We start from the raw sequence: 22,941 nt of genomic DNA on the forward strand, positions 1-22,941 counted from the left end.
TTAGTGTCTAGGAGAAAATATTTAGAAGTAGAGTGTGTTTGGAGAAAGTTTTGTTAGCTTCAAAATAGCTTCAAAATCAAGAAAGAGCCACAATGCAAGTAGGCTGAAGGAAAGAAATTGCATTTGAGATCCCTAAGGGGTGAAGCTGAATTTTCACATCCACTAATCAAAAAGGGCAACTGCCTTGGAAACACAGAGTCTGTGAAGTATTGGGTTTATGTACAAGAATATCCTACCTTCTTCAATTTATCAAGTTCCTACCAGCTACAGGTCCCTGCAACACTTGGCCAACCTAATAAAAATGACTGGCTGTAACAGACAGGTTCTCCTATGGGGAAATTCCAGGTCATGTCTGACACTGGACCAAAATTAGTAGAAAAGTCCTGGAACCAGAAAAGACCCCAAATAGCCAAAGCAACCTTGAAAAAGAAAACCAAAGCAGAGGCATCACAATCCCGGACTTCAAACTGTATTACAAAGCTGTAATCATCAAGACAGTATGGTACTGGCACAAAAACAGACACTCAGATCAATGGAACAGAATAGAGAACCCAGAAATGGACCCACAAACGTATGGCCAACTCATCTTTGACAAAGCAGGAAAGAATATCCAATGGAATAAAGACAGTCTCTTCAGCAAGTGGTGTTGGGAAAACTGGACAGCACATGCAGAAGAATGAACCTGGACCGCGTTCTTCACCATATACAAAAATAAACACAAAATGGATGAAAGACCTCAATGTAAGACAGGAAGCCATCAAAATCCTCAAGGAGAAAGCAGGCAAAAACCTCTTTGACCTTGGCTGCAGCAACTTCTTACTCAACACATCTCCAGAGGTAAAAATGAACTATTGGGACCTCATCAAAATAAAAAGCTTCTGCACAGTGAAGGAAACAATCAGCAAAACTAAAAGGCAACCGAATGAATGGGAGAAGATATTTGCAAACGACATATCAGATAAAGGATTAGTATCACAAATCTATAAAGAACTTATCAAACTCAACACCCAAAAAACAAATTATCCAGTGAAGAAATGGGCAAAAGACATGAATAGACACTTCTCCAAAGAAGACATGTGGATGGCCAACCGACACATGAAAAAATGCTCAACATCACTCATCATCAGGGAAATACAAATCAAAACCACAATGAGATACCACCTCACACCTGTCAGAATGGCATTAATAACTCAGGCAACAACAGATGTTGGCGAGGATGTGGAGAAAGAGAGACGATCTCTTTTTCACTGCTGGTGGGAATGTAAACTGGTGTGGCCACTCTGGAAAACAGTATGGAGGTTCCTCAGAAAATTAAAAATAGAACTACCCTACGACCCAGCAATTGTACTACTAGATATTTATCCAAGAGATACAGGTATGCTGTTTCAAAGGGGCATAGGAACCCCAATGTTTATAGCAGTGCTGTCAACAATAGCCAAAGTATGGAAAGGCCCATATGTCCATCAATGGGTGAATGGATAAAGATGTGGTATATATATATACAATGAGGTATTACTCGGCAATCAAAAAGAATGAAATCTTGCCATTCGCAACTACGTGGATGGAACTAGAAGGTAATATGCTGAGCGAAATTAGTCAGTCTGAGAAAGACAAATATCCTATGACTTCACTCATATGAGGACTTTAAGATACAAAACAGATGAACAAATGGGAAGGGAAGAAAAAAATAATATAAAAACAGGAGGGGGACAAAAACATAAGAGACTCTTAAACATGGAGAACAGAGGGTTACTGGAGGGGTTGTGGGAGGGGGGATGGGCTAAATGGGTAAGGGGCATGAAGGAATCTACTCCTAAAATCATTGTTGCACTATATGCTAACTAACTTGGATATAAATTTTAAAAATAAATTAAATAAAAATTAAAAAAAAAGAAAAGTCCCAGTCTTCTGTAGGAAACCCTTCCACATCTAAATTGAAGAAGAAACAGGGTCAGCGGGCTAGATGACCCACCTTGATTGGGCACAGAAGACCCATGCCTTCTCAGCCCTTTCCAGATGCTAAGGAGCTTGTACACAAAAACATTATACCCAACTTTCCTCGATTATTTTCCTTAAGAAAAGTTAGTATCTCAAACTGAATGTGTCTGAAGCTAACTTCATCCCCTTTCCTGACAATCTTGTTGCTCTTCTTATGTTCTCTGCCTCCACAGAGACCCACTTAGTTCATCCAAGCTGGAAACCTCTTTTCGCCTAAACAAATCATACCCAGTTTTCACCGAGTCCTATCAATTCTATTTCCCAAACGCTTTTTGAACTGGCCACACCTTTCCTTTCCATTGCTACTCCCCTCGTTCAAATACAGACCCTCCCAGTTCAGATCACTGAAATGGTCTTAAGCAGGTCTCCCTGTCTTTTTTCTTGACACTTCACCACGTCACCCACCCTCAATTCACATTTTCTGCCAGCAACCAGCAAGATTCTGAGGAAAATGTGACCATTCAAAATGAATTCCTTACTGCTTTTAGACACTGGTCTGGGACCTCTAGAAGCCAAAATTAGATATTCAGTCTCTAGGTTTGTAAATTATAATCCCAGTCAAAATAACACACTCACTAGGTCTCTTGTGCAAAAGGTAAGCCACTGACGGGACAAAGGAGCCATCTTTACAGTTGGAATAGGACTGGCTATCTGCAAAAGTTCAGAGGACTTAAAGAACCCTCCAAATGCTTACCTGTTCATTTCCTGCAACATCATCTCCTCATTACTGCTGACTGTACAGCCAGCGATAGATCTCAAAGTGCTCCAAGGATAAAGTGTGGCATCCAAGTAAGGAAGAAAGAATTATTCCCAGACAGAGACTTTTAGTTTTGGAAAATCTAGAGGGAAATGGAACTATGTAATACATTCTGAAGATACTGAACCAAAGAAGACAGAGCATCATTTTGGACTGGGTGGCAACCACCATTGATGTGGGTATAATCACCGTAGTGTCTGCACTTACTGTGCTTGCCTAGGCAGCTGGCTATACAGTTCAAGCCAGTTGCTGGGCCAGCCAACTCAGACAAAGACCAAACACAGGATCATACGAGGGGCTATCAAAAAAGTCAGAAAATACTTTTTTTTTTTAATGTTATTCATTTATTTTTGAGAGAGAGAGAGGGAGAGAGAGGGAGGGGGAGGGAGGGAGGGACAACATGAATCAGGGAGGGGCAGAGAGAGAGGGAAAGAGAGACAGAAAATCCCAAGCAGGCTCTACACTGTCAGCGCAGGGCTCAATGAGGGGCTCGAATCCATGAACTGTGAGATCATGACCTGAGTGGAAGACAGACACTTAACCAACTAAGCCACCCAGGCACCCCAGAAAATCCTTCTTTTATGTAGAGGATACCTAAAAGACTTTGAGAACAGTAAACTAGATTGGAATGTCACCCTCCTTCATCAGTCCCTCCAGTGGTCCTAAAAGCCTACTTTTTCCTTTACCATAAGGAAAATACTAGGGAGAGAAGCATCCAGTGTTTAAAATGTGCTTAACAGCTGGGTTTAGTAGACTGGGACTGCTGATTGTAGAAGATTCAACTGAAATGGAGAAGAAAGGAAGTAGGAAGAAAAGTGGATATAATCATAATAGGCAGTGCCTAATTTGGAAATCAGATCTCAGAAAATGATCTAACCTGCAGATTTGTCCTATTTAATCTAGGGGATGCAGGTATTAAGTTGATGGCCTTGTGTGATAGGCACAACGTCCAGCTGTAACAAATAAAGGCCAGACCCCAGCAGCCCACTAGAGGGTCATGGTACCTCCTGAGACACTGGACTCATCTCCGTTCTCAGGCCAAGCAGCCAGAGGTTGAAAGAAAGGCTGGGTAGCTCTGAGGACAAGCTCTTCTTTAATACCACACACGCATACTGTGAATCTCGTTCCTGTGCATTACCCAGGTGGAAAGGAAACATCCTGAAAACTGCTTTCTTTTGGATACTGCCTCTGAGGGAATGAAAGCTGTCATGGGTCCACTTGCCAGACTTTCTAATGACCAAGTAGTAATAGTCTGATTTCCTTTGTTTTTGCAGCGGGTGTAATGAAACTCAAACACATCCTGTGGTCATGTCTCCAGTTTCTCAGTGTACAGATGTAATGGATATTGTCAATAACTGCCAGAATCTTCCCACTGGCCTTTAGCCCTTGAAGTAATGGCTTGGTGGGATTCATTGGTTCAACTCCTTCCTGTCCAAAGAGTACATGAAGAAATATAACTTCCTGGGATAAACTAAGAGATTGGTGCAATTAAAAATCCTCTAAATGGGCAAGCATGTTGCTTTTCACGTTATCCCTGGATTATCCACTTTGGTCTGGCTCAACGGTGATGTAGGTAGGCGGACACTAGACAAAAGGAGAGTGCTGTGGAGTGGAAGTCTTTCTCAGAGGTAACCTGGAAATAATAAGGAGCATAGAATAATCTTAAGCAGACATTTGATTCTTTAGATAGTGTAGGAGAACAGGTACAAGGGCATGAACTCCACGGATTCCGGGGAAGTGGGTACTGATCTGGTTCCATAGCCAAGAGCCTGGGAAGAGGGGAGTTGGGTGTTGGTGATAAGAAATTCTGAGAAAGAAGTATGGGAATGGACTTCTCAGAATGGATCCAGGCTTGAAAATATGGTATATTATAGTAAGCCTCTCCAGACAGAACACACTCCCTGCAGAAGAGGTCTGAGAGAGAATAGCCAGGTGTTAATGTTCCGACTTCTTTTGTCCCTTACAGCGGGTGTACTGGGACTAGGTAGGACACACCCCGCAGTCATGTCCCCAGTTTCTCAGGGTGGACAAGATCCATTTGATGGAGATCAATCATCCTCCCTCCCCAGGCAGCCCAGTGCTTTCTCAATAGAGCCACAAGGAGGGAGGCCCCAGTGGGTTCTAGCACATATGTATCCCCTCACCACAGCAGACTAGGCCACTTCCAGCAGTTTTCTCCAGCCAGGCACCTAATTTGACCCCAGTAAAGTGACTGAGATCCCACGCCACAGTTCAAGGAAATCAGCTAGAAACTAACTGGTGGCAGGTCCCCCTGAACCCCTAAATTGCAACAATTTATTTTCGTTGAAGCAGACTAATTTTTTCATGTTATGTTATTAGAAGACTTTTTTTTCTCTCCCTTTATTATTTCTCTTTGGTCCCATTCTACTGGATATAGAAAATGTAATCAGGAGCTGAATTTAATTGTCATTCTGTTTATTAAAAAATAATATCATGCCATGATACAACTAGAAGCAGGGTAAAATATGCTCTTTGTTAACTCAAAAAAGTAGAGATGTTGGCGAGGATTCAGAGAAAGGGGAACACTTTCACACTGCCAATGGGAATGCAAACTGGTGCAGTCACTCTGGAGAACAGTGGGGAGGTTCCTCAAAAAATTAAAAATAGACCTACCCTATGACCCAGCAATTGCACTATTAGGTCTTTATCCAAAGGATACAAAAGTTATGATTCAAAGGGACACATGCACCCTAATGTTTATAGCAGTGTTTATAGCCAACTTACAGAAAGAGCCCAAATATCCTTCAACTGATGAATGGATAAAGAAGATGTGGTATATATACACGATGCAGTATTACTCAGCAATCAAAAAGAATGAAATCTTACCATTTGCAACAACATGGATAGAACTAGAATGTATTACGCTAAGTGAAATAAATCAGAGAAATACCATATGATTTCACTCATATGTGGAATTTAAGAAACAAAACAGATGAACATAGGGGAAGGGAAGGAAAAATAAGATAAAAACAGAGAGGAAGGTAAACCATAAAAGACTCTTAAATACAAAAAACAAACTGAGGGCTGCTGGAGGGGAGGTGGTGGAGGAATGGGCTAAACGGACGATGGGCATTAAGGAGGGCACTTGTCTGGATGAGCACTGGATGTTATATGTAAGTGATGAATCACTCAGTTCTACTCCTGAAACCAATACTACACTGTATGTAAACTAACTTAGATTTAAATAAAACTAAAAACTAAAAAAAAAATAAAATATGTTCTTTGCTTCAGTGAGCATCTCACGATCAGAAAGATAAAATTAAACAAGAAAAAAAACATAACAAAATTTATAAGGATGCAGAAAGAACGCTGGTGAAATAACTGCTTCTAACAGGAAAGCTTCCTGAGCATCCAAGAACTCTAGAAAGAGGTAACAGGCAGGTAAACAACCTCAGCTCCATGGAGGGGTATGTACAAGCACAGAACGAAGCAGGAGAGCACGCCACAGCAGGGAAGTTGCAAGAAGGCATACACAGAAAGAAGTAAGGAGAAGGCATCAGAGATCGTGCATAAAACCAAATCCGGGTTGGTAAATTTCCATCTGGAAACAGACTCAACTCTAAGACGTGGAATGTCCCTTCTTTTTTGCAGGAAGTATGCTTGCAAAATCATCATGTTGTCTGAAACATCTCTTAATATACTTTAAAAATTCATTCTTTTCTTTTCTGTATTTTAATACTGCAGGACTGATTTTAAAGTCCTCCGGATTCCTAAGGAAAATGTCTTGTCACTCTCAGCTGCTAATACTGTTTCAAAAGAAAAGATTTTATTCAAACCTGATAAAAATGCAAATGAACAAATAAGATTCTGCTTTTCATTGCATTTCCTTTCATCCCAAGTTTTTTAAAGCACGTTGAAAATATTAATTATGTCTCTGAATAGCTGTAAAATAATATGACTCTACCATCATCTATTTTTGTAACCAATGAGAATAAAGCACAGAGCAATATAACTAGTAAATGAGGATCCTGGATGTAGGCTAAGAGCCACAACATCACTGTACAAACCAGGACGTGCAAAGGAAAAGATACTAAGGATGTAGGTCTTGCACATTAAAAGAGGAAGAGTCTTTTCTCCTTCTTAAGACAAAGAAAATCCATTTTAATATTCAATATTTCCCTCATCTGTGAAGTAGGCAAAATAACTTTCACGACTGTAGTAGGAGATGTATATATCTTCACCTAGAGAGATGGCAGAAAAGGAAACTTTCCTATTTTCCCCAATTATTTGTCTTTTCATGATAAGCACTTTTACCAACACAACACATTTGGGCAAGACATACTTTTCCCAAATAAAAAGGAAAGGAACGCATTTGCCTGAACTAGAAATAACATATGGTCTCTTTTACCATTACTCCTATCTATAATGTTAAGTCAACTCACACCCTGTAATTTCCAGGAGTACTGGTAGGGGAGTCAAAGGCCCAACTCCTCGATGGAAAGAATTCCTTTGCATCCAGAGCTCCTGTGCATTTTAATTCAGCTCTGCTTAAAGAGCATTCTCGAATTTCCAGAATAGCGTTTCACGATTGGTAGCAGGTGGCAGAGTAAGTAAACTTCACACTAGAGCAACATTTCCTCCCAGCAAGTACAGTGTTAAGTAAGGAGTAAACAAGCTCTTAAAATGAAGCACTCTGCAAAAGTGACCACTTAATTAAGGGCATTCAAATCCCTTGATGCCTTGGCTAATTCACTGCCCCCCTTATTTTGACCTAAAATAAGCCATCTAATCTGAAACATGAGATTTTTTTTCCTGGGCCAATGAAGCCACAATTTGTCATTCAGGTCATTTAGTGCCACATATTGCCATTAGTCTCCCTAATGTAGTGCAAAGTCATGGTTATGACATTTAGGGTTTCTGGGTAGCCAATTTTAATGAGGAATAAATAATTTCTCCTGTTCAGCTAATACCTGCTGGTGTAGAAAGGTAATCCAAATGTCAGTGCTCCATCTCCTTATTGCGGAAAAGAGTAATGGACGACATCTGCTTTGAGTATGTTCCTGGGGGAAAAGGCTAGAGGTCTCTCTTCTAATCACAGAATGATCTGTGAGAGCTGGGACAGAATTCAGGGGCCTGTGTACGGCCATAGTCAGAGGATCACCAGAAAAACAAAAACAACAAAACAAAAATCAGGAAGCTCTGGGGGAAAAAGACCACACCGCCAATGCTGCTCACATGTGTACACAGTTCTGCTCAAAACAGAAGAGCACCCAGAGTAGGAAACAGCACACAACAAACATGTTTGTTGGTGCCCTTTAATGAACAGGGGCAAGAAGAAGGGCTTTTAGGGATAGTTTGGGTTCCTTCCACCTTTAGCTTGGTCCACAGAACTGGTGGGAACCCAGGAAGGATAAATGGACCAACGTAAAACCTAGCCTCTGTAACGTATCCCCAAAGCCACATCTCATCCAAGTTGCCTTTGTGCTGTGCCCCTCACCTGTGATGCCAGCGGGCACGGGGTCAGAGCCTGACGTCCTCTCCACCGCTCACCTGCACACACTAGCTTGCCTCCAGCGGGGATCCGCTTTTTCCCATTTCTCAGAAGGCTAACGACTTGTCTTTATTTCTTGGCTTTTTACTTGGCTGACATGTCTGGATATTTACTTTTTCTCCTTTTTGGAGCATATGCCCAGACTTCTCTAGATTCAGAAATGGATGAAGGAACAGAACATGACACTCTCTGAGTCCCTGACATCTGCCTTTTCCTGTTGTGTTAATTTGACCTTTCCTCCATACAAATTTGCAATGGACTCATGTTTAAACAAATGAAAATAGGGACTCTTTTAAATACTAAGTTGCCTACTGTAATGTCCAGCTGTCTTTAGGGGAAATATATATTGCATATGCGAGGGATATGAAGCCAAGATTTTTATGCTTGCATAAAAATGCAGAAGCTTGGGGCGCCTGGGTGGCTCAGCCGGTTAAGCCTCCGACTTTGGCTCAGGTCATGATCTCACGGTTCACGAATTCAAGCCCTGCATTGGGCTCTGTGCTGACAGCTCGTAGCCTGAAGCCTGCTTCGGATTCTGTCACTCCCTCTCTTTCTGCCCCTTCCCCGCTCATACTCTGTCTCTCAAAAATGAATAAACATTAAACAATTTTTTAAATAAATAAATTAAAATTTTTTTTTTACAACTGGAGAAGCTTACGCAGTTGTTTAAGCTGATAGGGAATTATAAAGGAAAAAAAATGAAAAGAGCTTTGTTCTCTTCTCTTTCCTTTAGGCTTCATTATTCACTGGAGACCTGTATTAGTCAGGGTTATCTAGGTTAAATTGCAATAAAAGCATAAAGAAAAAAAAAACCCTAAATTTCATTGGCTTAGAACAATAAGTTTACTTGTTTTGGGTTTAAAAAAAACTTTTTTTAACATCACCCTGGCGGTTCAGATGGCTGCTCTGGGTGGCTCTCCAAGATACTAAACTCTCTCACCCCTGTACTATAAGGAAGTCCCTATGAAACTCGCATCAGTGCAGTGGGGTACGGAGATATCTCTGTCACTGGTTCCATGCTGAATCTTTTCTTGGGAAGTAATGGTTAATTGGTCACCTTTCCTTTTAAGGCCATACGTTAAAAGTCTCTCATAAAGGAATAGTGGGTGGCTCAGTCTGTTTAGTGTCCCACTTTGGCTCAGGTCATGATCTCACAGTTTGTGAGTTCGAGCCCTGCACAGGGCTCTGTGCTGACAGCTCAGAGCCTGGAGTCTGCTTTGGATTCTATGTCTCCCTGTCTCTCTCTCTTTCTGCCCCTCCCTCCCTCAAAAATAAACATTTTTTTAAAAAGTCTCTCACTGAAACTAACTTCAAAAGTAATTTGAGAAGGGATGGCAGAGTAGATTACTAATTATCTCATACTTTATTCTCTGATTATCTGTGAATTTATCAGGTGATCTTTTACCTGTATGGCCAATACAAACACTGACCACTCCTTTCATGTTATGTATAGTATGTATGTATGTGTGCATATGTGTATATACACACACACACACACACACACACACACACGTATGTGTATATATATATATATTTTTCCAGATCTTACTGTTTTGTTTTTTTTTCTGACAGTGTGCTTTCTTCTTATGGATACACCTTAAATGCATCATTAATCATCCTCAACTTTTCATGATGATCTTCCTTCAAGGCATCAATAGCAACTGGCAAGAGTCATTTGATTCTACAATTATTATAATTACTTCTTTTCCCCAAACTTGTCACATGCCTGAGATTTAATACCCATCAGTTAATTGTGTGTTTGCTTACTCTAGTATCAGAACCACTTCACTAAGAAAATTTTAAAAATTATACTACTACTGAATGTCAGTGTGTGTAGAAGTGTTCCACATACTACCAGTGATGTGGTCCTCATTGCCAAACAGCAATAAATCTACCTTCCAAAACCCCCTTAAAGCTTGTTCCTAACATCATTTCAAGTGTTGGTTTCCTAGGAAATGGATGGTGATACAGAGATTTCAGGCAGAGGGTTTACTGGAATAGCCCCTGGGAGTGATACCTCTAAGGGAATGAGGAAGTCAATCTGGGCAGAGGGGATGTGAAACTGATATGGTTTCAGCAGAGGCCTTGGTCAATCCTGTGACTATCTTGGGAGCTGGGCATTTCAAAAACAATCCTCTTTAGTTGGAGCCTTCATTACTCAACTTTCAGTAATGGATAGAACAACTGAACAGAAGATCAACAATAGAAGATTTGAATGACATTATAAAACAACTAGAACAGACATCTTTTGAGCTAAGAACATCTATAGAAATACTAAAAGGCATAAGGAACATTCTCTAGGATGATAAAACAGCCTTAATAAATTGAAAAGGATAGAATACAAAGTATGTTCCCTGAACACAGTAAAAATTAAATCAGAAAATAACAGAAAGAAATGATAAAAATAAACAAAAAAAAAGAAATGATGAAAACACACAAATATGTGGAAATTAAACACTACACTCCTAAATAAGCAATAAGTCAAAGTAGAAATCAAAAGGAAAATTAGAAAATACTTTGAAATGAATTAAAATAAAAAAAGAACATACTAAAAATATATGGGATGCAACTAATACAATGGGAAATTCATAACCTGTAAATACTTATGCTTAAAAAAACAGACCTCAGATTAATAACCTAAATTTCCATTTTTAGGACATTGGGAAAAGATCAACCTAAATTTAAAGCAAGCAAAAGGAAGGAAATCAAAGATTAAAATGGAAATTAATGAAACAGAGAATAAAAATACAACAGAAAAAAGGAACGGACAGCTTCACTGGGGAGGTCTGCCAAACATTTAAAGAGGAATTGACACCAATTCTTCACAAATCCTGAGAGAAAGAGAGAGAGAGAGAGAGAGAGAGAGAGAGAGGGAATGCAACAGGAGAGAATAGGTCCCAAATCATTATAGGAGGCCAGTATTAATTACTCCATGTGAAGATTAATAATGGGAAAACTCACTAAAATCAAGTCCAGAGTCCAGAGATTTGGCAGGGGAGCTCTCCTACTCTACCACTGTCAACTTCAAACCCAACAGGAAGAGACAGATCTTTCACATGGATGTTACTACTTTACTACCAGACAGGAAGAAGAAAAGCTTTCCTTGACCCACGCCCACCCCATAACAACCCAGCCAAGGAGAGACAGTCACAACTCAGCCAATAAGAACCCACTATACTCCCAACTCCCAGCTTACTCCAACAGAGTTTCTGTTTATAACAGCCTTACCAACTTACCCTTTTCCTCTGCAAGATAGTGTACCTCCTTGCCTATGGCTTTGCTTGTCCCACATTGCAACTCTGTTATTCCTAAATAAAACTTTTTCTGGTAAAATTAATGGTAGGGTTTGTTGTTGTTTTTAATAAAGTTATTCATTCATTCATTCATTCATTCACAACTGGAAATTTTTTTTTAAGTTTATTTGCTTATTTTGAAAGAGAGAGTGCAAGCAGGGGAGGGTCAGAGAGAGGCAGAATCCCAAGCAGGCTCCATTCTGATAGTGCCGAGCCCTACATAGGGCTCGATCTCATGAACCCAGGAGATCATGACTTGAGCAGAAATCAAGAGTTGGAGGCTTAACTGACTGTGCCACCCAGCCTCCCTGAAATTTTTATTTTAAGGTTAACACCCGATACAGGTGAAGACACTAAAAGAAAACTACCAATATCTCAATAAGAGGCCAATATCTCTTATTGACATGAACACAGAAATCTGAAACAAAATACTAGCCAAATCTGACAATATTAAAAAAATTTATATATACACCATGATCAGGTTAGATTTATACCAGGAATGCAAGATTGGTTTCATACCCCAAAGTCAATTAATATAATATCCTATATTAACAGAATGAAAACAAAAACCAATCATCTTAATTGATGAAGAAAAGGCATTTGACAAAATCTATACCCTTTTGTGACAAAACACTCAACACAATAAGAGTAGAATGGAACTTTCTGAACTCGATAAAGAGCATGTACAAAAACTCAGAGCTAACACCACACCTAATAGTGAAATACTGTATACTTTTCCCTAAGATCATGAACAATACACAAGGATGTCCACTCTTGCCATTTCTATTCAACTTTGTACTAGTGGTTCTAGTCAGGGCAATTTGGGAAGGAAAATAAATAAAAGCATCTAGATTGGAGAGGAAGAACTATATCTCTATTTGTCAGATGACATGATCTTGTACATAGAAAATCCTAGAGAATACACCAAAAAACTAGTACAATCAACCAATGAAGTTGGTAAGTTTGCAGGATGCAAGATCAATACACAAAAATCCGTTCTATTTCTATATACTAGCAATTAAATGATCTGAAAATGAAATTAAAGAACAATTCCATTGACAATATATCAAATAGAATAAACTATTAATAAACTTAACAGAAGTTCAAAACTTATACTCTGGATTACAAAATATTGTTGAAGGAAATTTTAAAAGATCTAAATCAATGGAGATCACCCCTTGTTCATGGATCAGAAGTCTTAATATTGTTAAGATGGAAATACTCCCCAAGTTGACCTGCAAATTCAATGCAATGCCTGTCAGAAACCTGGCTGGATTTTTTGCAGAAATTGACAAGTTGAATCTGAAATTTTAATATAATTGTAAGGGACCCAGAATAGCCAAAACAGTCTTGAAACAGAATAATATGGGGGGGGGGGGGGTTCATACTTCTTAATGTCAAAACTCACCACACAAAGCAACGATAATTAAGGAAGTATGGTACTGGCATATGGAAAGACATAGATCAATGGAATAGAAATGAGAATCCAGAAACAAATCCATGTGCTTATGGTCAAATGAATGGTGCCAAGAACAGGTAAGGAAATGGAAAAGAACAGGGGCACCTGGGTGGATCGGTTAGTTGAGCATCCGACCTCGGCCTAGGTCATGATCTCGCTGTTCCTGAGTTCGAGCCCTGTGTTAGGCTCCGTGCTGACAGCTCAGAGCCTGGAGCCTGTTTTGGATTCTGTCTTCCTCTCTCTCTCTGCTCTTCCCCTGCTCATGCTCTGCCTCGCTCTCTCAAAAATAAACATTAAAAAAATTTTTTTTAATAAAATAAAATAAATGAAAAAGAACAAATCTGAACTATATGATAGAAAATAAGTCAGGTAATCCTGAACAATAGGATTGTTTCATAGTTGTGACCAGCTCTGGGCTCAGTTTCATTTATTTGGAATTCCGACAGGACATTCTAAGATGGCAGAGTCCCATTGTGATTAGTTGGGAAACTATTTCTATGAGATACTCATGCCTTATCTCCCGTAAGAAATACTAGTTAATTTGGTTTTGCAGTGGCAAAGAAAAATACTTTCCATCTGGCCTTCTGGGTTGTGCAGAAACCAATTCACTTCAGCATCAGTATAGGAAACTCCCTAAAAAAGAAAGGGGTGAAAGGGTATGGCTAAAGTCTTCCTGAGGCTGAAATAAAGAAACAAGCTCATTATTTCCCTGGTAAAGTTAACTAAGTCCTAATTGACAATAAGAAAACCTTTTCCCTTTCAGAATTGTGGCCTTGGCGTCCCTGTAGCCTCGGGAAAGCTTTGTCTTTCTTGAAACAGAGGACAGAGCAGCCACTCAACCAGGCTCCGCCCAGGAGCTGAGGCTCCATGTGAGAGAAGTCACTTGTTTCAATCAAAGAAAAAGTTACCTTTCTTCTGCTGTTAACCATGGTTATTTAGCACTGTACTTAAGCCCATTATTTTTCCCAACATGTGATATTTAGGAAAGAGGAGAAAAAGAATTAAATCATGCAAAGGGGCCGAAAGTGATTTTTACTGGACTCCCTCAATATCCATATCACTTTCCCAGGGAAGAGTTTAATTATTTTTTTAAAATTTCTTTTAATGTTTGTTTATTTTTCAGAGAAAGAGAGAGACAGAGTACGAGCAGGGGAGGAGCAGAGAGAGAGGGAGACAAAGAATCTGAAGCAGGCTACAGGCTCTGAGCTGTCAGCAAAGAGCCCGGTGGAGGGCTCGAACTCAAGAACTGCGAGATAATGACCTGAGCCGAAGCTGGATGCTTAACTGACTAGCCACCCAGGAGCCCCAGGGAGAGTTTAATTCTAAATGTCACTTAGTTATTTTCCAATGTAGAAAATAATAGCAGCTTGCCTGAAAAGAAAGAGAACTACATTAACACACCACCCCTGCTGCCCTCAAACTTCTTCCCACCTTCCTCAGGGCAAGTGTGTCTTTGCCTAGAAGCCAAGAGGAGAAGGCTGCATAGGTGCCTACGCTATTGTGCACTTTTATGGTTCACAATAAGCATTCTTTACATTTCTTACATTTTAAATACATCAGTTTCAGGGGGAACACCAAAGCAGGAGTTGCCCTTTTATTAAACAGGATGAGTAATAATGGACAATGCTAAAAAAAAAAAAAAAAAAAAAAAAAAAAAAAAAAAAAAAAAAAAAAAAAAAGATTTTCATGTCATTTTTAACCTCACTTCTCCATGGAGAGGTCAATTCCAGTCTGAGGCCCGGTGCATGGACCATTGCAGGGGGCAGAAGTCTACCAGAGAAAGGAGGAAGGGGAATCCGTGGCTTTCACAAGTTAAAATGCTCTCAAACCAGCAGGCAAGCTTTGCAGAAATGGCCAGAAGTTTTCAAGGCTCTGCCAGTTAGTGTTTTAGAAAACTCAAGGAGGCTGTGTGAAACGCCCTTAAATCACACACTATCGAGTCACTTAACAATCTTGGGCTTCCTTAAAATATCATCAAATAATCCACACATAAATCTAAAGAGGGGATGAGCTTGGGGCTCGGTCAGTTAAGAGGCTGATTCTTGATTTTGACTCACATCATGCTCTCACAGTTCGTGGGTTCTAGCCCTGATAGCATGGAGCCTCTGTCCCTCTCTCTCTGCCCCTCCCCTACTACTCCCCCCCCCCACCCCTGAAATATAAAGAAATCATAAGGAGAACAACAGACCCAGGGAGTGGTCTTGAATCCTATTGTGTCTAGTCTTTAGGATGTAGAAAATGATAGAAATAGTTCAGCCCCAGAAAGTCCCTAACCTAAGCCTTGCAAATAAAATCTTAGTGCTAGATTTTATGTTGATGGAGAACTGATAGAGGTGAGGTTGCTAGAGCCCTGAATCCCATGGCAGGCACAAAAAACTGCCTTGAGGGTAGACTAAGATGATTCTGTTTACCCTAAAGAATTTACACTTAGCAAACTCCTCCCAGCCCTTCATTCCAAGATCAAATGTGAGATACACTGTTGTGGCAGTCTTCTTCATAAGCTTCCAAATACCATAGCCCGTTGCTCCTAACTCCCCAGAAATTGCCCCCAAACCCCAACCATACTGGGCCATCAACCAGGGTAAGAAGGCTACCGCCAATGCCTGGAAGCCAAATGCATACTGTGTGATGCCTTTGCACACTGCTGACCCAGGCCTTTGAAGACAGTGAGGAGTAGACCAAAAAGCAGATCCCTCTTGGATCAGAGAAGAAGAGTCCTACATTCCCCAAGGACAAGATTAGGAGAGTAAAGAATGTTTGAGTTTACTTAAGCCAAGATCAGCAAAACCGCTAGTAAAACATGGTGGTCAAGAGCATGGACTCTGGAGATAGATCCTTCTCAGTTTGAATTTCTGCTGGGTAGTCTACAAGATCTGTGCCCAGAGCTCCCATACCCAGCTTCTCTGCAACATAGTACCTCCTGTACGTATGGGAGTAATAGAACCTACCTCACAAAGCTATTTTGAGGACTAAACAAGACATTGTACATAAAAGCACAGCACTGGGCATGGCTCCTAATAGATTCTCAGTAACTGTTATTGCCATAATGTTCCCATTACATGGTGAGGAGGGCATTATTAAAACAATTCTTCCAATCGTTCCTATTCTAAACCTTCCCTCCTGGAGCACATTCTGGTTTTGAATATTTTAACATAAAGGTATAGCACCTACTCTGGGAGGCAGAGGCCAGTGGCCCTTCTTATCTGACAGAAATCCCCTTTTTGTGATTGCTTCAACCATCCACTTAAGGCTTCTGGCCTGAAAATCCCAGTTTAGATTTGAAGAAAAGAGCTCAGGGGATTTTTCCCCTTCACTTTCAGACTCATGAAGATAAATTGCAAATCTCTTCTCAGAGGGAAAAAGGCAAATTATGCTCAGTAATTACATAGAGGACAAAGACCGTGCTTGTCAAATTAGAAAAAGCAGATATTCTTTTGGAGGAGTGGCAAAAGAAAATTGGGGAGGGAGAAGGGAGGTAAGGAAGGAACAGTGGGCCTGTCTGGAGAGAACATATGCCAGTGTGAATCAGCACATGGTTCATGCATCAAGGCGACACCTTCTAGAACATTGACATTCAAATGATCTTCATTCCCTAGACTGCCTCTACACTTGGCCCCCCTGGATTCTGTGTGGGAGTCCATCAAATCCTACCCGTGGCACAAAATACCACTGAGGGCTCTGGGCAACTCTGGCCTGGATGCATTAAACTGCCATGTACCTCACACGGACCCTAACTCCTGACACTGCGCTCAACAAAGCTCCAAGATCAGAGCCCCACGAAGTCCCACTGATTTGGGATTTAACCCTTAGGAGAATGCATTTGGATACTGCTTTTCTCAAATAGAGAAACTGTGTTACTCTGATGGGAGAAAAGATGAACATACGGGTGAGCAAAAATTTTAGGACATGCCTACAACATCTTATGTACTTGGAATATTTACTCTCCATAAAACCTTAAAGTTGTTGTTGTTTTCTACATTTTCCAGACAAGGGACAGGTTCAATAAAAGTCAAAGCCAGGCCTCAAATGCTGGGCTCCAAATCCTTTCTGGTACTTTCCACTACACTGATTGGCCCCGCCCCATGATATTACTGCAAGCTGGATATTCTTCTTCCGGATCTAGCAATTTTATGACATTTTTCTCACTTATAAAGTTTGGAGATTGGGGGGAAAAATCACCTCCAAGTTACTTTCCAGCTCTGTCACTTATTCAAAGGGCCTTCTTGCAACATGGAGGCCTGAGGATAAGGGAATTCTGTCAACGTTAGGAAACTCCCTGCCCCCTCACTCAGGGCCTGGAGACAAAGCTGGGATCCATGGGGGAGCTGGTCATGGGATGAGAAACCAGGCAAGTGTGAATTCTAATCCTGGTGCTGACATTGACTTCCTCCTAATCCTCACAGCCACTTTGTTTCTGAGTTTCCATCTATGCAACAAGGTTAATAGGACTCATCAATCTCCCAGGAGGGTGTTCGCGTCTGCTCAGCATTTGCAAGGAGCTATAAAGCCTTGTTTCTGAGGGCCTGTCGTGGTTGTAACATGGGGGTACCCTAAGAAACAAAACATAGGAATGCTCAAAGGTAACTTGCTCAAAACAGCATTAAAAAAATAGCACGTATGAACCTGTTCAATTATCTCAAATATAAAGCTCATTTTGAAAAGCAATAGGTAGTTAGTTCATCACTTGTTCAGCTGTTAGAAGCAAAGTTACATAGCTAAAGTCCAACCCAAGAGAAGGTACAAAGTAAAAGAGGTTCTAGAATGCCAGACGTTTTGGAGTTCAACAACCCCCTTAAGCAACGTAATATAATTTTTCTTTTCTTCCCTTTTTTTAATTTTTTACAAAAAAATATTATCTTTACCAACAGAATGATAGGCTGAATTGGAACACAGGATGGTCTTTTGCATCCTCATTTAAATGGTTATTTTTTTTTACCCTGAAGAAACATTCTAGAAGAAATAGAATCATCCAGAACTTGCAAATGAATGTGTCAGAGTTTGAATGGGTGGAAATAGCCAAGCACAACAGGAAATCTCTAGTTTCTATACTTGTCTATGAGGTTAAACAATCTGCCAGGTGAGTTTCATGTTGCCATGCCTTTTAGTAGATGAATATATATAAATTCATTCATTCGTATGTTATTACTAAATGTACTCCCAGAATGTACAGCTTTTAGCACCAAAAAGTTTTTCCTAACCGGCTGTGACGGGGGTGGCTGCTGCGGAGAACGGGAGGGAAGAGTGTTGGCCAGCCAGCTGTGCACCTGTATCTGTATTTCTTCCATCCTGCCCATTATGGAAAGCAACATGTTCTGATGCTCCCATCCCTTCTCACTATCACCAAAGACTGATCAAGTCTGCATGCCCCCTTAAAAACAGGGAGAGGCACTTTTATTTCCTTTTATGTAGATCTTCCACATGATTTTTTTTTTTCAGTCCTTCACTGAATACGCCAACTGCCTTTCTCAGACTGTGATAAATCAGGGACTTCTTTTTCCCACTCTGGACTCCATTCTGACATCACAGTAGCTATACAAACCACAGTGTTAAGCAAACAAAAGAATTTTTCATTTTCTCTTTCATTCAAGAAGGCTCCATTTTCTGTCACCCTACAACCTTTTGACCCGTGTCCTAATGGCGCTGGTCACTCAAGGGCAGAAGTTCAGCCGTAGGTTAAGTCTGTGTGTGTTTATGTTGAGGAGAGGCCCTGTTTGCACTCACTTCCTGTTGTCTGTGGCTGCACAATGTAATTGCTCTCCCAGAGCCCTGAGACCCCACCTGCTGAGTGAGCTCCTTCCCCTGAAAGATAGGTTAAAAACAAAAAAAAAAAGTTGTTTTCCCTTCTTCCTTCCAGTCACTGAATCCTTTTGTCTCTTGCAGCTGAGCTGACATTAGCCCAGTCTTACCTTAAGAGAGTTGAAAATATATGCTGTAAAACAGATTATCCCATTTGGTTTTAACAGTTTCCCAGTTTGCATTTGCTAACATCTATTAGTTCATGAATCTTGGAAGTTGCATTACAAAATACTTTTGGTTACCATTTTAAAATGTTTAAAACTAACAGGAAACCATGTATTAAATAACTCAAGGACCACAGAAGAAGACTGAATGGGGAAGATTATTTTTTATTTTTTTAATTTTTTTTTTTTTTTTTTTTTTTTTTTGTGAGAGAGGGACAGAGCATAAGTAGTAGAGGGCCAGAGAAAGAGAAGGAGACACAGAATCTGGAACAGGCTCCAGGCTCTGAGGTGTCAGCACAGAGCCCTTCACTGCGCTCGAACTGGGGAACGGCGAGATCATGACCTGAGCCTAAGTCAGCCGCTTAACTGACTGATCCACCCAGGTGCCCCATGAAAGTTCTAATTGAAATAAGAAAGTCGCACAATTTCGCTCAGAAGATTTTTCTATATGCCCACTCTTTCCACCTGACCTGCTATTGCCCTACTGCTCTATCCTACAAAGTTGCTTCCAGGAGATAAACCTCTAACTGCCCACTAGTATTTGTGTTAAACAGCTGACTGGTTACAGAAAGTGTTGCTGTGGGCAAACATTCGTTTATTCATGTATTCATCTAACCCGGCCAATTATCCATTCAACCATCCATCTCTCCCTCTTCCAGGCAGGCCCAAGCTCTAGAAAGTGAACAAATGTGAACTACTATGAATAGTGCAGTATGGCTCCAGTATAAGGTGGGACAAAGGGTAGGGGGACACAGGGTTGGAAAAGGGCACAGAGTTCATTGACCATCCATATTAAAGAAACGTGGGATACATACCGTGGCTTATATCGTATCTATCTCCCGTAGGCCTTCTCTGTACAACCCATATCAAATGCACAAGCACAGTGCACACAGCATGGCGGTGCCTTCCAGGGACTCTATTCCCTCATATTCAACTGGTCCCTGAAAGATATCACAGAAAGGATATTTAATTTGGTACCTCTCCAGAAACACTGATTTATAATCCCTGCTGGTTCTCTTTCCCCTCCATGTCTGTATGACAGACTCTAAGACCAACAATGCGCATGTAATTAACTACTTGACCTCTGCTCAGCTACGTGGACAGATGATATGTAACGCTTCCTTCCTTCTTTTCCATTTTTGCCAGGATTCCAAGTTGTGTGTGTCCCTCTATTGCTCAATCTCTTGTTTCGTCTTCCCCCATATGGTGTGACAGATCACTACAACAGACCATTATGGATGGGCTCCCGTGTGGAAGACTGCCCTACTGAGGCAGATTAATGATCATCCTGGAGTAGTGCCACATTCTGTTTTCCAGAATGTGGAGGCCAAATCCGGATGCTACTGAGGAGGATATAAAAAACCCATAGACACTTAATCGTGCAATGTTATACTTCCCGATGCCAGCTGGTGATCAAATTATGAGATGAAACAAGAGGATTTATAATCCTTGAAATTTCATCTGAGCCTGTGTTGTCACAGAGGCAGTTCTTACCATATGGTCCAGCCCTTTTGCAAGAAAACCACCAGGGCATTGAGTGCCAAGGGTTAATTTCATTTTGTCTGTTTACTTCCTATTATAGCAAGAGATAAGATGCACTGAAATACTCCCATTCCATTTATTACTTTTTCTTTGAATCTATGTCCTCTTCAGATAGTAAGTGGTTCTCTCCCTAAAATATTGTAACTCTTCCCAAAATGGTTTCACATTTCTTACTGTAAATCTTTCTTCATACAGCTGTTCCTTTTTTTTAATCTGAACTATCATATTTTCCTTGCGTAGGATTTCTGTCATTGTCCTCATTCTAGTTTACTATAGGCACTTCCAGAATTTTCATGGTGATGGAGTATTTTTACCATCTCGAACTCAGGGATCTTTGCAAAATATAAATATATGGGACATAGTTCTCTACTTATGGCTTTGCCCCAATATCGGCAAACAAATAAATTTATGTACCTCTCCCCCAAGGTTCTTCCATATCTGTGTACTGAACTTAAGAGACAAAATGTCTCATTTAAGATGTAAATGGTTGGGGCGCCTGGGTGGCGCAGTCGGTTAAGCATCCGACTTCAGCCAGGTCACGATCTCGCGGTCCGGGAGTCTGAGCCCCGCGTCAGGCTCTGGGCTGATGGCTCGGAGCCTGGAGCCTGTTTCCGATTCTGTGTCTCCCTCTCTCTCTGCCCCTCCCCCGTTCATGCTCTGTCTCTCTCTGTCCCAAAAATAAATAAACGTTGAAAAAAAAAAATAAGATGTAAATGGTAAACTTCAGGCATTTAGGAGATGGCATATAAAAATCAGTGAGTTAAATTTTATATAAAAAAGTAATCATGGACCTTCAAAAAGACATAGAGAAGGAAGATACTGGCCAGCCTGGAGGAGGGTAAGATACCTTCAACAGGATTTCATGGGTAAGTGTTGACCAAAGGTAGAGCTGTGCAGAGTTGCAGATACTTTTAGCAAACAAAGAGTTTTAAATGAGCAGATAAAAGAGGGAAATTTAAGACCAGAGGCACAGACAATAACCTGGATAAGTCACAAAACTGAAAATGGAAAAAGAAAGTGAGACTATTGCTAATGAAATTTAACAATATTTGTTTATTTAATTATTTGAAAGCTAAGTTTATCATAAAAGGAACCATATTCAAGTCAGAAAGGACATAAAAAGAGAAAAAAAGTTTCTATATCCAGAAATCCAATTAGGGACTCCAGTCAGGACAAATAGAACTGTAATTAGCTAGTTATCTCCCACTGACCACAACCCAGCAGTCAGGGGTCAGAGTAAAGGAGGATATGCTTATAAGTCACCATTAAAAGCAGACTGAAGCCACACTGATGAATTTAAATCCTGGCTCTTCCATTTACTAGCTGGGCAATTTAGACAGGTTGCTTACATTCTCCATGGCTCAGGTTCCTCATCTGCACAATTGTGCTAATAATAGTATTTACCTCCAAAGTTGATTATGGGAATTAAACATGTATGTATATTCTGAAACTATTCCTGACACACAGTAAGCAAGCACCACATAAGAATTTTCTGTTGTTGCTGTGTTACTATTGGACAGAACTAGGAAGCAAGAAGGAGGGGCACCTGGGTGACTCAATTGGTTAAGCACTGGACTTTTTTTTTTAATTTTTTTTATGTTTATTTTATTTTTGAGAGAGAGAGACAGAGCACGAGCAGGGGAGGGGCAGAGAGAGGGGGAGGCATGGGATCCGAAACAGGCTCCAGGCTCTGGGCTGTCAGCACAGAGCCTGATGTGGGGCTCCAACTCAAGAACCGTGAGATCATGACCTGAGCCGAAGTTGGCACTCAACCGACTGAGACACCCAGGGGCCCTGAGTATTGGACTCTTGACTTCTCACAGATGTGAGATCAAGCCCCAAGTCAGTCTCTGTCCTGGGTGTGGAGCCTGCTTGGGATTTTCTTTCTCCCTCTTTCTCTGCCTCTCCATCATGTCTGTGTGTGCATGCTATCTCTCAAAATAAGTATATAAACATTAAAAAAAAAAAAAAAGGAGGAACTATTACTGTTTTTACCTTTGTAAAGTCCTCTGGCTTTAGGGATAGCAATAAAACTTTGGACAACTTTAAGTGAATTTGTGGGATGGAAAAGGAGAAAAGAGCCAAAAGAAGAAGGGAAGCATAGGGCTGCATTAAAAATAATTTCTGGGGGTACCTGGGTGGCTCAGTCGGTTGACTGTCCGACTTGGGCTCAGGTCATGATCTCCAACTCACAAGTTCGAGCCCCGCGTCAGGCCCTGTGCTGACAACTCAGAGCCTGGAGCCTGCTTCGGGTTCTGTGTCTCCCTCTCTCTTTGCCCCTCCCCCGCTCGTGATGCGTGCGCTTTCTCTCTCTCTCTCTCAAAAATAAACATCAAAAAAATTTTTTTAACAATAAAAACATAATTTCTGTATGGTTTAAATTTTTTCCAGAGCAGGCCCAAGCAGACCCTTTATCCCCA

This window comes from Puma concolor, chromosome A1 (genome assembly GCF_028749965.1).
Source record: "Puma concolor isolate L17-30 chromosome A1, mPumCon1.1.hap2, whole genome shotgun sequence".
NCBI classification, from domain to species: domain Eukaryota; kingdom Metazoa; phylum Chordata; class Mammalia; order Carnivora; family Felidae; genus Puma; species Puma concolor.